The sequence below is a fragment of the Haliotis rufescens genome, unplaced genomic scaffold (genome assembly GCF_023055435.1).
Source record: "Haliotis rufescens isolate VD_foot unplaced genomic scaffold, xgHalRufe1.0.p SCAF_12, whole genome shotgun sequence".
NCBI classification, from domain to species: domain Eukaryota; kingdom Metazoa; phylum Mollusca; class Gastropoda; order Lepetellida; family Haliotidae; genus Haliotis; species Haliotis rufescens.
The window spans coordinates 41,252,124-41,266,856 of record NW_025963802.1 but is presented as its reverse complement, the minus strand read 5'-3'; the positions used below and the strand labels follow the sequence as shown (position 1 = coordinate 41,266,856).

General features: G+C 38.1%; 1 long non-coding RNA gene across 1 annotated transcript; it reads left to right on the top strand.

Moving 5' to 3' along the window:
* The first annotated feature begins 11,581 nt into the window (after nt 1–11,581).
* On the top strand, nt 11,582–12,979 carry LOC125378370. The gene is made up of 3 exons (XR_007220233.1): nt 11,582–11,700; nt 12,041–12,246; nt 12,637–12,979. It is a non-coding gene; the product is annotated as an uncharacterized LOC125378370 (long non-coding RNA).
* Nucleotides 12,980–14,733: the final 1,754 nt, after the last annotated feature.

The following is a 14,733-nucleotide window of genomic DNA, read 5'->3' as shown; positions in this document are numbered from 1 at the left end:
TCTTCATGTGTTGTATGTTCAATGATTTCCAATCCATACATGACTATCACACTGCACGTTAAAACGTGTTCATCATTTGTTGACTTTGCAAAGGATTTGACTCTGTACAACGAAATAAGTTGTGGTCACCTCTGTATTACCATTGTCTTGTCATTTCAACTACATCCTGATATAACGCAATAGTTTTTACTATTATTTGCGGACCATATTATGTTATGTTCAAGTACTATTGGTGGTTTACAGACACGAATTAACGAATTAGAGCAATACTAATGATGAATGGAAGTTAACTGTAAACAAAGGTAAAACGAAGATCTGACTTTTACCACTTTGCTGAAGCCCACGAGCACGGGACTGACAAATTCAGAAACATAATCGGGGTTACTCGGATGGAGTAACTGGTCATGATTAAAATAATTAGAATAAGTAATGTTAATTAAAGTACCGATGTAGCTTTCATTTCAATCCCTATGGGTAAAGGTTGTCCTTTTGAATGGAATTTGATTGGTTAATTCCCAAACTCTGACCTTCCTGTAACGACTTTCATTTAATATATTCATTCATTCACGCTTTTGAAAGTTTGATAACAAACGTAAACAAGAACGGATACCTTGTAATGTTGGTTTAGTCGTTGAATAAAAACTGCATGCACGTTTCGTACAATATGAAATGTTAGGTAAATAAAATCGCCTGCTTTCTCCTGGAAAGAAATGACCAAAGGGAATCAGTGGATGTATTCAAATGAAGATACACGAATATTGACCAACTTACTTTATGTAGTTTTATATGGATCATATCAGCAGCTGTGAGATGAGACTGAACTATGAATGGTTTGGGATAGCAAAATGATCTAACTGTATAGAGCACATTCATTTTGCGTCAAACTGAAAAAGAACTTATGCGATAATCATCCACGATCTTTTTTACGAAGTTGGCTGTTAAAGCACGGGGCAGGTTACAATGTTGCGACTCGGGCCGATATATAGGATCAACATTTAGCCTGAATACTTGCCCGCTCATATTTTGGACTGGATTCCAAAGCTCCATAAAATGGATCCAGCAAATGTACTCACCAAATCCATGATTTATAGATTAACCAAAATCATTAATGCAACTAAGGCAGGATTGTCTTTATATTCACAGGAGGTATTTGAGATATGTGGAATTAATACCATGTGGATTCCAAAAAAACCTCAAAGTATTTGCTTAAATTAGTTGCACACACACACACGTGTGCAATAATCTTGGACGTGACGTTAACCCCCATTTCACTTCACTTCATAACAATGAGTGACCCAAATAAGTATTTCACGTTTGCCAATACTACATGTACCTGTTGCCATAACAACGACACATGGTTTTGGAATTGGTTTCCCTCCCTTCGGAGGGATTCACCCATTCGGCGCAGGCATCCCACCATTCGGTTTTGGAATACCCCCATTCGGTTTTGGAATTCCCCCCTTCGCTCTTGGAATCCGCCCTTTTGGTCTTGGAATCCCCTCTCACGGACTTGGAATTCCCACTATGGGCCTGGGTGTTTCCCCTCTTGGTCTCGGGTCAGGACTCCTCAACCAAGGATTGGTCCAGCCAGGATCACAGGGCGCCGGTGCCATTCATTCACAGGGTTACGGTCAGTAAAGTTTTACCATGTGGTAGGAAAACATGCCTTAATTGAGAAACATTGATCCTATGCTGAAATAAGTGTACACATTTTCAAATAACTCTCCAATTGTGATTATGGGTTAGTAATCATTTTATCCATTACAGGTCCTGGTTATATTGGTGAACTCGATGCGTATGCTGCCTCCTCTGCTGCTGCTGCTCCCACGACTATTGCCGCTACTGCAGTTGCTCCAGAAGGACCTGCTGCTTATGATCCCGCCTACATGGCAGTCTAAGCGGGTGCAATAATGGCCATATCATCGATGGCGATGGTTCCATATAGGAAGCCATAGCTTAACATTACAAGTTAGAATTATCATGGTACTGGGTTTTGTAATGTACAATGATGATTACTGACACACAAGACTCTCACCGTGTCCCACATGCGACACGATTACGCATGTACCAACTGATGCGTATTGTTGATAATAAACATCCTGTTGTATCATCATGTGTCATGTTATACATTCACTTACTCATGCGGTCACTCTCTAGTTTGTAATAGGCCGGCGTGATGTGTCTTCAGATTTGTTGACTTTGGCCTACAACACTGATAGTAATCGTCAATGCCCATGTATTTTTCCGCAGGGCAAGTCACTTCCAAAATTTATGTAGGAATGTCACTCTACGGTGAGCCATGGTGTGATGTATTCACTTGAAATGTTTTAGCCGTTCATTTCACAAACAAGCCCAGTTTAAGATCAGGAAATTAAAGGTATCTGTACAGTTGCTTGACTTTTCTGGCAAATCGTCATCTCTTACAGGGGTATCAGGGGTACACAAAGTACGTGATCTGGACAACCACTTGTCGGACTTTCAGTTTTGTGGAAGCCTCGATGGCTTAGTGGGTTAGATCGCTGACCTTGTGCGCTGACGATGAGGTGCCTCATTCTGACAACTCTGTTTCGAATGGGCTCAAACAAACAAAGTACTAGAATCTGTACTTTACTCACAAACTGTTATCCAAAAGGTTACACTTGTTACATTTGACCACGTTCTAAATGGCATAGTGTATTCATAAATGTGCGTTGATTATTTGTATCATTTATTGGTTTGGAGTAAGTGATTCATATACATTTGTACTATCAAGGACATTCACACGCACCGTTTGACAGTTGTCAACATATTATACAACGTATGGCTGGTATAGATTCAGTGCGTGGTGACGGTGTTATTTATTGGTCAGGGTTCATTGATCGACAATGGACAGTGAAATGGATCACTCATATATGACGTTTTGATTCTGGCAATTTCACACAACACGACGCATCCAACATCTTGAGATTGTACTGAGAAGACTAACAAGAATACACCATATGTGGATGTGTCCAGACAACAACGAATCGGAAATTAGACTCTTCGTTTTGAATGGATATCCAACATATGAAGACAAATCCCTCAAGTACATATGTAGTTGTCTCAAAGTACCGATGTACACAGTGGAAATATAAACAACCAACCAAAGGCCACAGATATGACATACTAAAGCTCACTAAATAAATATATTAATAAACAAATAAAAATAGTTTTACCAGCTTAAAAGCTGTTAACAGCTTGTTTGCTGAGTACATGTATATTGGTAGACATTCATAAAATAAAAACAGTATGAGAGCAACATATATAATTACTTCACTGTCCTCAAAAGTGTTAAATTGATACGTAAACATGCATGTAAAATTCCATTTTGTATGTATAAATCTGATTAGTAGATAGTTAACTTAAGTTTCTGCTAATATTATTTGTGTCTATGGTTTCGTTTATCAGTGTTTTTTGGCAATGCAATGCAGTTATCGGAATTTAATTGTCAAAATATGCCACATGGAAGTCTCTTTTTATATACTGAAAGTTAATTAACTACATGCTTATTACGGGTCGCTTATATTCATTGTTTGACTCTTAACCCTGACTTGACTGTAAAACATGAAGACATGTCCATTCCTCTTTAGTTCTGGATTCCAAAGCTCCATCAAAATCCGTACAAAGAGTAAATTATTCTTGGGTCCAGCAAATGTACCAATACATCCCAGACTCAACGATTAACAATAATCCTTAATATCATTTCTTTATATTCACAGAAAGTATTTGACACAAGTGAAACTCATACTATGTGGATTCTCAAAGGATTTGCTTGACTTTTTACAATGTCAGAAAAGAACCAGGCTCAATTGTGTCAAACCTCTTTGTGCACCACTTTCCCACATGACAAAATTTAGTTGAAAACTTCATATCTTTGATAGATAGATACAGTTTCATATCCGTCTTCAGAGGTTCAGGTCAATTTGGTACTAATGAAATCAATCTGAGGTTTACTGAGAAAACGATATGTGAAATACTGGACATCCTCATTGATAACATCTATGTACAATGTGAGGGTAAGACATTTAGGCAGGGGCGGTCGGGTAGCCAAGTGGTTAAACCCTTCGCTCGTCACGCCGAAGACCCGGGTTCGAATCCCGACATGGGTACAATGTGTGATGCCTATTTCTGGTGTCCTCCGCCGTGATATTGCTGGAACTCACCACTCACTCACATTTAGGCAAGAAGAAGGCATCCCATGAGTACCAACTGTACTCCCCTTCTTGCTGATCTGTTTCGTTATGCATTTGAATCGGAATTTCCGATTTCCGATGCACTTCCCTACTTTGACTTGTACCATATGTTCCGGTGTTTATTCAGATGACTTGCCTTTGCATGTGTTTGTGACAGGTGCAATCGGTGGGGCAGGATACCCTCACATTTTCGCGATATTTGATAGTGATTCATAAACACATGCTCATGATATAATCGGAAACGGATAATCGCTTTTGCTTTTGGCAGAAGTTTCTAATTAATATGGACATTTTTTTTTGTCGCTTTTATTACGGTAAATGTGAACTAATGTTACACCATAACCTTCTTAGGCTAGTATATATGTTAGTTAATTGTAACCTCGTTAAAACACCATATCACTAGCGGAACATCATCAATTGAACATTTAGACACTCTGCTCACACGTGGATACACGTATGTATATGGAAAATAATACGTGTAATATTGTGTTAGATAATTATATGGATACTTGTTTGTTTGTTTGTTTTTTAACGCCGCACTCAGCAACATACCAGCAATATGACGGCGGTCTGTAAATAATCGAGTCTGGACCAGACAATCCAGTGACTGACATCATGAGCATCGATCCACACAATTGGGATATGATGACATGCATCAACCAAGTCAGTGAGTCTGACACCCCGATCCCGTCGGTCGAATCTTACGGCAAGCATAGTCACCTTTTACGGCAAGCATGGGTTGCTGAAGACCTATTCTACCCCGGATCTTCACGGGTCACATGGATACTTGTTTTCCCATGTACGTTTAACATGTTAAAGAAGTTAATACTAATTTTAATAATTAGTTCGAGGTCACGTTACGTTGTATCGCGGTATCACGATATCACGTTTGTACATGGACATGATTATGTTTGTTTGTGTCGTGTCCAGCGCCACACCCAGCAATACTCTAGCTTCATTTAGGTGGTCTGTAGAATTGGACCACACATCTGGTGTTTGATATTATTGTGACCAAACATCTACGCTGTCGGGATACGATCCGCGAGTTTCAAAGTAGACAACATTTATGGACAGCAACTGCTTTATTTTACTGTAAAATTCTAAGAAATACCTATCAAACAAGACATTGTGGGTTACGTGTGTCAACAGTAAGGTTTACTGAAGTGCCATGAGTGGGCTTCAACTACGAGACCGAAAGCTTCAAACATTTTTCCCACTTTGACACCGCTTGAACCACATTGCCAAACCAACGTCCGGATGTCACAAGGTTGATCCGAATACATATAAAAACAGACATCAAGAATTGTTATCGCGACTATCCCTGTTATATCACAAATGAATGCACAATGTTTTACAATCGCAAGGGGCGGAAGCGCAATAGTATTCAGTGAGACGACATAGCCTGCTTTATTTGTGCAAGTTTTAATACCTTTTTACAATTTTTATGTTCTACCATAACATCACAATGTATAAATTTGCAAGTGAATGCAATGTCACGGAAAAGCTAGCCGAACAGACGAGCGGACGACGCACTAAGGGACGCAACTCTAATTTCTGATCACCCGATCGCCCACTGAAAATGCACTGACAGGCCATATCATCCCTGCAGGGGGTGAAATACGGGTCTGTTTTTTTCACCCTCTTTTCGTCTCTATGTTTGCGCTATCGTACAGAGGAAATGCTTCATATCATTGATAGGCATATGTTAAATTGGATTATAAACTTCAATCAACATAAACCTTCACTTTAAAAGTTTTATTTCGACCAAAATGTATGCATTCGAAGTAGGAATCCCCATTCTAGGTGCCATTGTATAAAATCCACAGAAAATATTGTCATTTTGAGATCCAAAATGACCGCCCAAATCATCTGAAGATGTTGTAACTAAACTTTCATAATGAAGTTACTAAAGCGAAGCTTTCGTTTATTAAAAATGTAATCTATATCATGTTCCTAGACCAATATGGAATTGTTTCCTTGAAATCCAGTTGACAATGAAGGAACAACTGTTATTGTATTTGCATGTTTTTGTGGCGGGTGGGGCAGATATGCTAGCAATTCTGCAAACACCTGGTGTCATCGCTATCAATTCATAAACAGATGCTTATTATATAGTCGGAATCGTACAATGGTCTCTCCAATCAGCAAAGATTTGTCATGATTATAAGAGAAAGGTTTTGTCGTGGAACAATTTGACCAAAAAAAGACGAATGTAGGCAAACCACAAAAATATGTAGTGTTCTGCCACAGCGTCATTTAGATGAAGAATTATCAAATTATGGCATATTCACTGACATGAAGACTAATGCCTAATCCGTTTTTCGTTGCAAAAATCTTTTATGTGTTCAGTTTATGGTTATGCTCTGGCGTTGATAATTACAACAATATGCTTTATTTGCATAAAAAGCAGGCATAGAAAGTGCGTAGCACAGCTATTTCGTAAGCCAGCATGAAGCGGCCAACCCCAAAAATAGAAAGCAAGCCTTGCAATGTTGAGTTCTACACCACATATCACTATTATGACGTCATACCACTGATTGTGATGGAATAAATATGACGTCATAATCGGCGAAATAAAAACGTCAAGCCGTCTGATGTCCTCAAAACTTGAATATACTCACTGACTATTTCTATCGTGTATTCTCGCCACAAATGTAATGCCACGCATTCTTTGAACATTGCAGTTACCTCTTTAGTGAAATGCACTGGCATGGGTGTCGTAATGACAGATAACAATCGGGGCGAATCTTGAAACCATAGTTCAGGAATTCTGTAATGTAATCCATCACACGTCGGTATTGTTACATTTGGAACAATGAAATAAGCTGGTGATAACGTTATATCCGCATTATAATAATGGCGTGTCACGGGACAGAACAGCAATTTTCTAGTTCCGTTCAACTTAATACGACCTTCTTGTAGGTGATTGCCATCAGGAGCATCGATCTACGCAATTGGGATACGATGACATGACCATCCGATCCCGTTAGTGGCCTCTTGCGACAAGCATCGTCACTTTTTACGGAAAGCATGGATTGCTGAAGACCTATTTGAAGCCGGATCTTCACGGGTAAATAGATTAGTACATAGGTCGCTATCATTTCAAATTAATGTTTTTTCCATAGCTAAAGATAAGACTGAGGTTTCCCAGTTGTTTAACGACTTCACGTATACTGACTTCTGTTCTCACGACGACATGTACACGCCTTCTGTTGTATAACGACTGCTTTAACTTCTGTTAGAACGACTATATTAACTTCTGCTATACATATTATGTGTGTGTGTGCGTGCGTGCGTGCGTGCGCGTGTGTTCTGTCTTCGCCATTTTGGAATATTCTCTCTATAGTTGTGATAAGTAAGCGGCTTTCAAAATTAACAGGCCAAAAAATCTTCCCGAAAAATGAGTGTCCACTAGCCTATTATCAAAATCTGTTTTCCACCCTTCAATCTGGATCGAACTCAGGGCTAACACATCCTGTCGCGGCAAAAATTAACAGGCCAAAACATACTCCAGAGATCCCACAGCTATTTAATACTGACTGCATTTGATATGACCAAGGATATACATGAGCGTTCGTTTCTAGCAGTATTGATGTACTCATATAGTATGGAGTTGTACAAGAACAAGTTATGTGACAAAATAAATCATTTTCTTAGCAATATTAATTGAAAGAAGAAATCCACCTAGTTCCCCCTAAACCACGAAATTAGAAGTGGAAGATTTTAATCCTACTGTAATTTTACAATTTTTTAGTTTTATATTTCTGTAAAACAATACTTGTACTTGTCATTTCAGTCTCTCCATTGTGTTTTTATGATTTGTTGTTTAAAGCTGCCCTTACAGGTGAACACTGTGTTTCAATGTGATTAATCGATCAATTGACACTCTGTTATACATAATGACATCACACTATATAACGCTTGCATGTTGCATGAATGACTATAGTGACATGAAATATGACCCATCTGGTAGTGGTGTATGTATTTATTACAGGTCACCTCCGTTGAGGATATTTCCTCCCACTGATCGTTTCATCTTCTTGCCTAATATTGTCCACGGTATATACATAGAACCAAGTGTTATCTTTAAATGTTTTAAGCAATATGCAAAATGTGGTTTATATGTTTGTTTGTTGTTTATCGTCGCTATCAGTACTATTCCAACTCTATGACGACAGTGTGTAACTAATCGAGTATGGACAACACAATGCAGCCATTGTCGTCATGAGCATCGATCTTCGTAATTGGGATGCGGTGACATGCAATCAACCAAAGTCACCGAAGCTGACTACCTAATCCATATAGGCTTCTTACGAGAAGGTTTTCTATGCAGATGAAGTTAATTGAAAGCATAATTATGACCTCTTTAGTAAATAAAAGTCACACTTTTAAACAACTGCCTTGATCACATCAGTTTTACTACTTCCTGCAGGAAGCGTGTCAACCTGACTATATCAAAGTGTAGTTTTCACAATTGCCATTTCATGCCTGCTTTTCTGTGCTAAAATATGAAAGGACTATTGTACAAATCGATACTTCAATAAGGGGATGTTTTACAAACTCAAAATCCGGGTTCCTAAAACGCAATCTCCTGTCAAATTTGCAACTTCTGTCTTTTTTACACACATCGTTTCAAGACTAATTATTGCTTGACAATGGTATAACGACCTATACTGAAACGGCACTATTACATCATAAAAAAGGAAACTGTTATCCATAAATTGTGTCTACTTAACTTATTGTCCCTTCACAAGTTTATTATGATGCTATATTGATATATACAGGTAGATAGGCCAAGCCAGATAAGCTGTTTTACAATGCGTTTGCAGAGAATAAACGAAAGATTATTACCTAATTACTGTTGTTGCGGTTGATAAATGTTGTGTTAGTACAGTTGAACCATCTTGTAGGATTGATCTATGTAAGGTCCAAGGCTTTGGGTAGGAAAACTCTTTGATCACTGTTCATGACCTCCTTCTTTAGTCTAATTTGATGTCTTCTATCTTGCAGCTTCCACTTTCCCAAGCTATGATCAATGTTAATTGATTGTCCGGATCTTGGTTTCAATTTTGCCCTTTGAAGCAGTGACAGTTTCTTGACATTAAGCTGTGATAGTGTGGATTTCATGTCTAGAAGGTCAATGGTGAATTATTTTTGTTCCTTCATTTGAGGCCGATTTTTTAATTGTTGGGACAGCAACGAACACAAAATCTACTGTGTCTCTTTGAAACCTGCCTGTCAAACCCATTCAGTATGATATACGCACCATGTAGCTATTTTCCGGTATTAAGGACGTCGAGAAAAGTAATTGAACTTGTCAGCAATGACATTTGACTCACATACGCAACATAATCGTTCGTAAAATGTAAAATAAAAAGTCACGAATCATGACAGCAATTATGTATGTTTCAGATGCTACTGTGGTAAAATGGCATGACTATTTTAACGAGTAGCTTAGATTTCAGTCAATCTGTTGTAAGAGGCGACTAAATGGATCGGGTGGTCAGGCTCAGCTACTTGGTTGATTACATGTCATCGTATCACAAATGCATGGGTCGGCGACTGGATTATCTAGTTCAGACTCGTTATTTACAGAACCGCCCGTCATACAGTTGGAATATTGCTGAGTGGGAGTTAAACAAGCAATAAATACGCTTGTGTAACACTACGCACAGCTGCCTCTCATTGCCGCGACAGGATGTGATGGCCCTGAGTTCGAATCCATATTCAAGGGTGGAAAACAGATTCGGATAGAGGCTCGTGGACACTCATGTTTCGTTAATATTTATAAGTATTAAAATTGACAGAGATGTGACAATAATTTAAATAGTACCTAGAGTCGTGATCTTTTACGTCCACCTTCTGTTATATATTATCAATATTTTCTTTCCTTAAAACATGCTAATCTTGCTCCACCTATAGTTTTAGCATGATGCCTAGAATTGCTGAATTCACCTCAAAGCATTGTTATGTGATGTCATTACTTTCTGTATGAAATACACCAGTGGCCATAATGAGTCTCTACGGAAGAATCATTAATAATTCCGATCTCTTACTAACTGTACCGTGCTTATGTTTCCAAGCTTGGAAGCACCACATCCGTGCACGTGGGTTTCAGCAAAGTGGTAATTAAGTGTCAAGGACCTGTGTCACTTCGGAATGTCCTCCCACATCAAGCTGAAACGCCGTGAAATAACTGATATACCTTTCAAAGCGGCATTAACCCAATTCACTACCGACGACCTTAGGCTATACATGTCAATCTAACACTGATATGTTCGCCTCCAGGCTTTGACATTTGATACGATAACCTTTAATCTTAAAGCATACTTGGACGGCTATATTTCACTTAACGAAGTACACGTACACGTAGTTGTAAAAGTATGTTGTCTTCTTTATCAAAAGTCAAGTCATAGTACTGTTGTGGAGGGTCATTTTATTTGTTTCTAAAATGACTTAACAGTACATCATAACTTAAAACCAAAATATAGGGCATATCCCAGCCAAAGTGGTTTCCCAAGGTCATTGTCTCTCTGATAGTTAATCCCACTATCTTCTTGCATGACAGTAACGCTGATATCGTTCATTGACGTTATCTGAATCAACAGTCTGTCGTGACAATCTGTTGGATATCAGGCACCAGATGAAACACCAACATGGTCAGCAAGGGTCGTGTTAGCTGCAGATTCAGCTTTCTGCAGCTGCATACACACCTAACCCTGTGAATAGAAACAATGTTCGGAATGAAACGATTTATAGTTAATTGGTTCAATATACATGTACCAAAGTTGTTCTTTTGATGAAACATGCCTATAAGTTGTGTATATTAATGCATTAGTTCTTTCACATACACCACAGGTTACGGCCGGGAATTTCTTTTGAAGCATCATACATTTGACTTCGCTTAGCATTTAACATGTTTATTTTTTACCAGCTATCGTCAATTGATTTCCTGTAGCGACATTTACATAAACAACCATGCGTCTTTATTTATCCGGGTTTCATCAATACGGAATAAAAATATACTTCAATCACATGGAATAACACATTGTGTTCCATACATGCATATGCATATTTTTTTTTTTAAATCCATTATTTAGTAGATATAGTCGGAATCGTACAATCGACTCTGCGTTTAGCAATCATTACTTTTGCACATTGAAACTAAGGGTTTGTCACGTTCTAAACTTCTGTATTTAAGTTTAACCTTATTGCACGCTGTTTGTTATACAGCTGACTAATTGTTCATTGTCCTCCATTCACGTCACTAAAATGTCTTTGTCATTATTTAAGATCATACGACATTCTATGTAACACTATTACATCAATTGTGTAACACCTGTCATGGTGGTTGCATAAGTAAAAATCCTAACGCAATTTATGACCTAACTGGCAGTGATGTGTACATGTATATAAGGCAAACCCGCTGATGATACTTCATAGTTTGTAGCATTCACCTTCTTCTTTACCATTCGGCAAATATACACACGTAAGTACATGTACATTTAAGAGCACGGTCATTTTAGGATTTTGGTCTAAAATCATGAGTCTATATATGTAATTTGATTCTTACACCTCTTGTGCTTTGATTTAAAAATTTCATCCCGATATTTCAACGGTTTATCACCCTATAGGGTACTGATGGGTCAATGGTTCACATACCATAGCTCTCAAGTACCAAGTCTAGGTTTGTATTTGTAAAGTCTTATAACAATACTTTATACAGTGATAACTAACACCATATGTTAATGTGTATAGATAGCCTAACGTGAACGTGAATATGGTTAAATTCCAATGAGTAGCCAATGAATATTGTTTTTATTCTACAGTTTCAACAATGAAGGTCCTGATCGTTGCCGTTATGTGCGTTGTTGCCCTAGCAACAACCAACGCCACCTTCCATCCTCCACTGGGTGTTGGATTTAATCCATTTGGCATTCCTCCATTGGGGCCTATAATCTCTCCAAACGGCTTTCGTTTTCATCCATTCGGCTTTGGTCTTCATCAATTCGGTCTTAATATCCATCCATTTGTGGTGAGCTGAGTGTTTCAATGATAAGCAAATACTTACACAAAATGCTTTACAAACAAATGTTTACCAATATCCTTTTTATGTAGAACAAGTTGTAGCTAAATCAACATTCGCATGTTCTTTCAATGAACGAAATTGTACCTGGCTATATTAGAACAGGTAACAAAACTTCATTTGTAACCAACTAGGTTAATAGATCAGGTTAAAAGTGTAGTGAACGTCATGCATAGTGTAAATACTTTGATATCGTATTCCTAGTACGGCATGTATTATTATACACGTTAAAATATACACAATTTATAGACATGTTTCATCACAAGAATAACTTTGGTACATGTCTATTGAACCAATTAACTATAAATCGTTTCATTCCGAACATTTTTCTTTTCACAGGGTTAGGTGTGTATACAGCTGCTGATACTGACTCTGCAGCTGACACGACCCTTGCTGCCATTATTGTTGTCTCATCTGGTGCCTGACATCCAGCAGATAGTCGCGACGACGTGGCCTTCAGATCGACATCATTCTCAATAATTCACCAGACTGTTAATTCAGATCGCGTCAATGAACGATATCACCGTTACTGTCATGAAAGAAGATCGTGGGATTGACTATCAGAGAGACAATGACCTTGGGACACCACTTTGTATGGGATATGCTCTATGTTTTGGTTTTAAGTTATGATGCACTGTTAAATCATTTCACAAACAAATAAAATCATGACTTTCCACAACAATACAATGAGTTGCCTTTTGATAAAGAAGACAGCATACTTTTACAACTACGTGTATGTGTATTTCATTAAGCGAAATATTTCCGTCCAAATACGCTTTGAGGTAAAAGGTTATGGTATCAAATGCCAAAGCCTTGAGGCGATTATATCAGTGTTAGATTGACAAGTATAGATAGAGCCGTCGGTAACAGTAAGTAGACCTGAAGACTAGAAATGCGTGAATTGGGTTAGTGCGGCTGTGAAAGGTATATCAGTTATTTTACGGCATTTCAGCTTGATGTGGGAGGACATTCCGAAGTGATACAGGTCTTCGACGCTAAATTACCACTTTGGTGAAACCCACGAGCACGGATGTGTTGCTTCCAAGCTTAGAAACACACGTAAAACTAGCAAGAGATCAGAAATATCAAGGACTTCTCTGTAAAACAATACTTGTACTTGTCATTTCAGTCTCTCCATTGTGTTTTTATGATTTGTTGTTTAAAGCTGCCCTTACAGGTGAACACTGTGTTTCAATGTGATTAATCGATCAATTGACACTCTGTTATACATAATGACATCACACTATATAACGCTTGCATGTTGCATGAGTGACTATAGTGACATGAAATATGACCCATCTGGTAGTGGTGTATGTATTTATTACAGGTCACCTCCGTTGAGAATATTTCCTCCCACTGATCGTTTCATCTTCTTGCCTAATATTGTCCACGGTATATACATAGAACCAAGTGTTATCTTTAAATGTTTAAAGCAATATGCAAAATGTGCTTTATATGTTTGTTTGTTGTTTATCGTCGCTATCAGTACTATTCCAACTCTATGACGGCAGTGTGTAACTAATCGAGTATGGACAAAGCAATGCAGCCATTGTCGTCATGAGCATCGATCTTCGTAATTGGGATGCGGTGACATGCAATCAACCAAAGTCACCGAAGCTGACTACCTAATCCATATAGGCTTCTTACGAGAAGGTTTTCTTTGCAGATGAAGTTAATTGAAAGCATAATTATGACCTCTTTAGTAAATAAAAGTCACACTTTAAACAACTGCCTTGATCACATCAGTAATACTACTTCCTGCAGGAAGCGTGTCAACCTGACTATATCAAAGTGTAGTTTTCACAATTGCCATTTCATGCCTGCTTTTCTGTGCTAAAATATGAAAGGACTATTGTACAAATTGATACTTCAATAAGGGGATGTTTTACAAACTCAAAATCCGGGTTCCTAAAACGCAATCTCCTGTCAAATTTGCAACTTCTGTCTTTTTTACACACATCGTTTCAAGACTAATTATTGCTTGACAATGGTATAACGACCTATACTGAAACGGCACTATTACATCATAAAAAAGGAAACTGTTATCCATAAGTTGTGTCTACTTAACTTATTGTCCCTTCACAAGTTTATTATGATGCTATATTGATATATACAGGTAGATAGGCCAAGCCAGATAAGCTGTTTTACAATGCGTTTGCAGAGAATAAACGAAAGATTATTACCTAATTACTGTTGTTGCGGTTGATAAATGTTGTGTTAGTACAGTTGAACCATCTTGTAGGATTGATCTATGTAAGGTCCAAGGCTTTGGGTAGGAAAACTCTTTGATCACTGTTCATGACCTCCTTCTTTAGTCTAATTTGATGTCTTCTAACTTGCAGCTTCCACTTTCCCAAGCTATGATCAATGTTAATTGATTGTCCGGATCTTGGTTTCAATTTTGCCCTTTGAAGCAGTGACAGTTTCTTGACATTA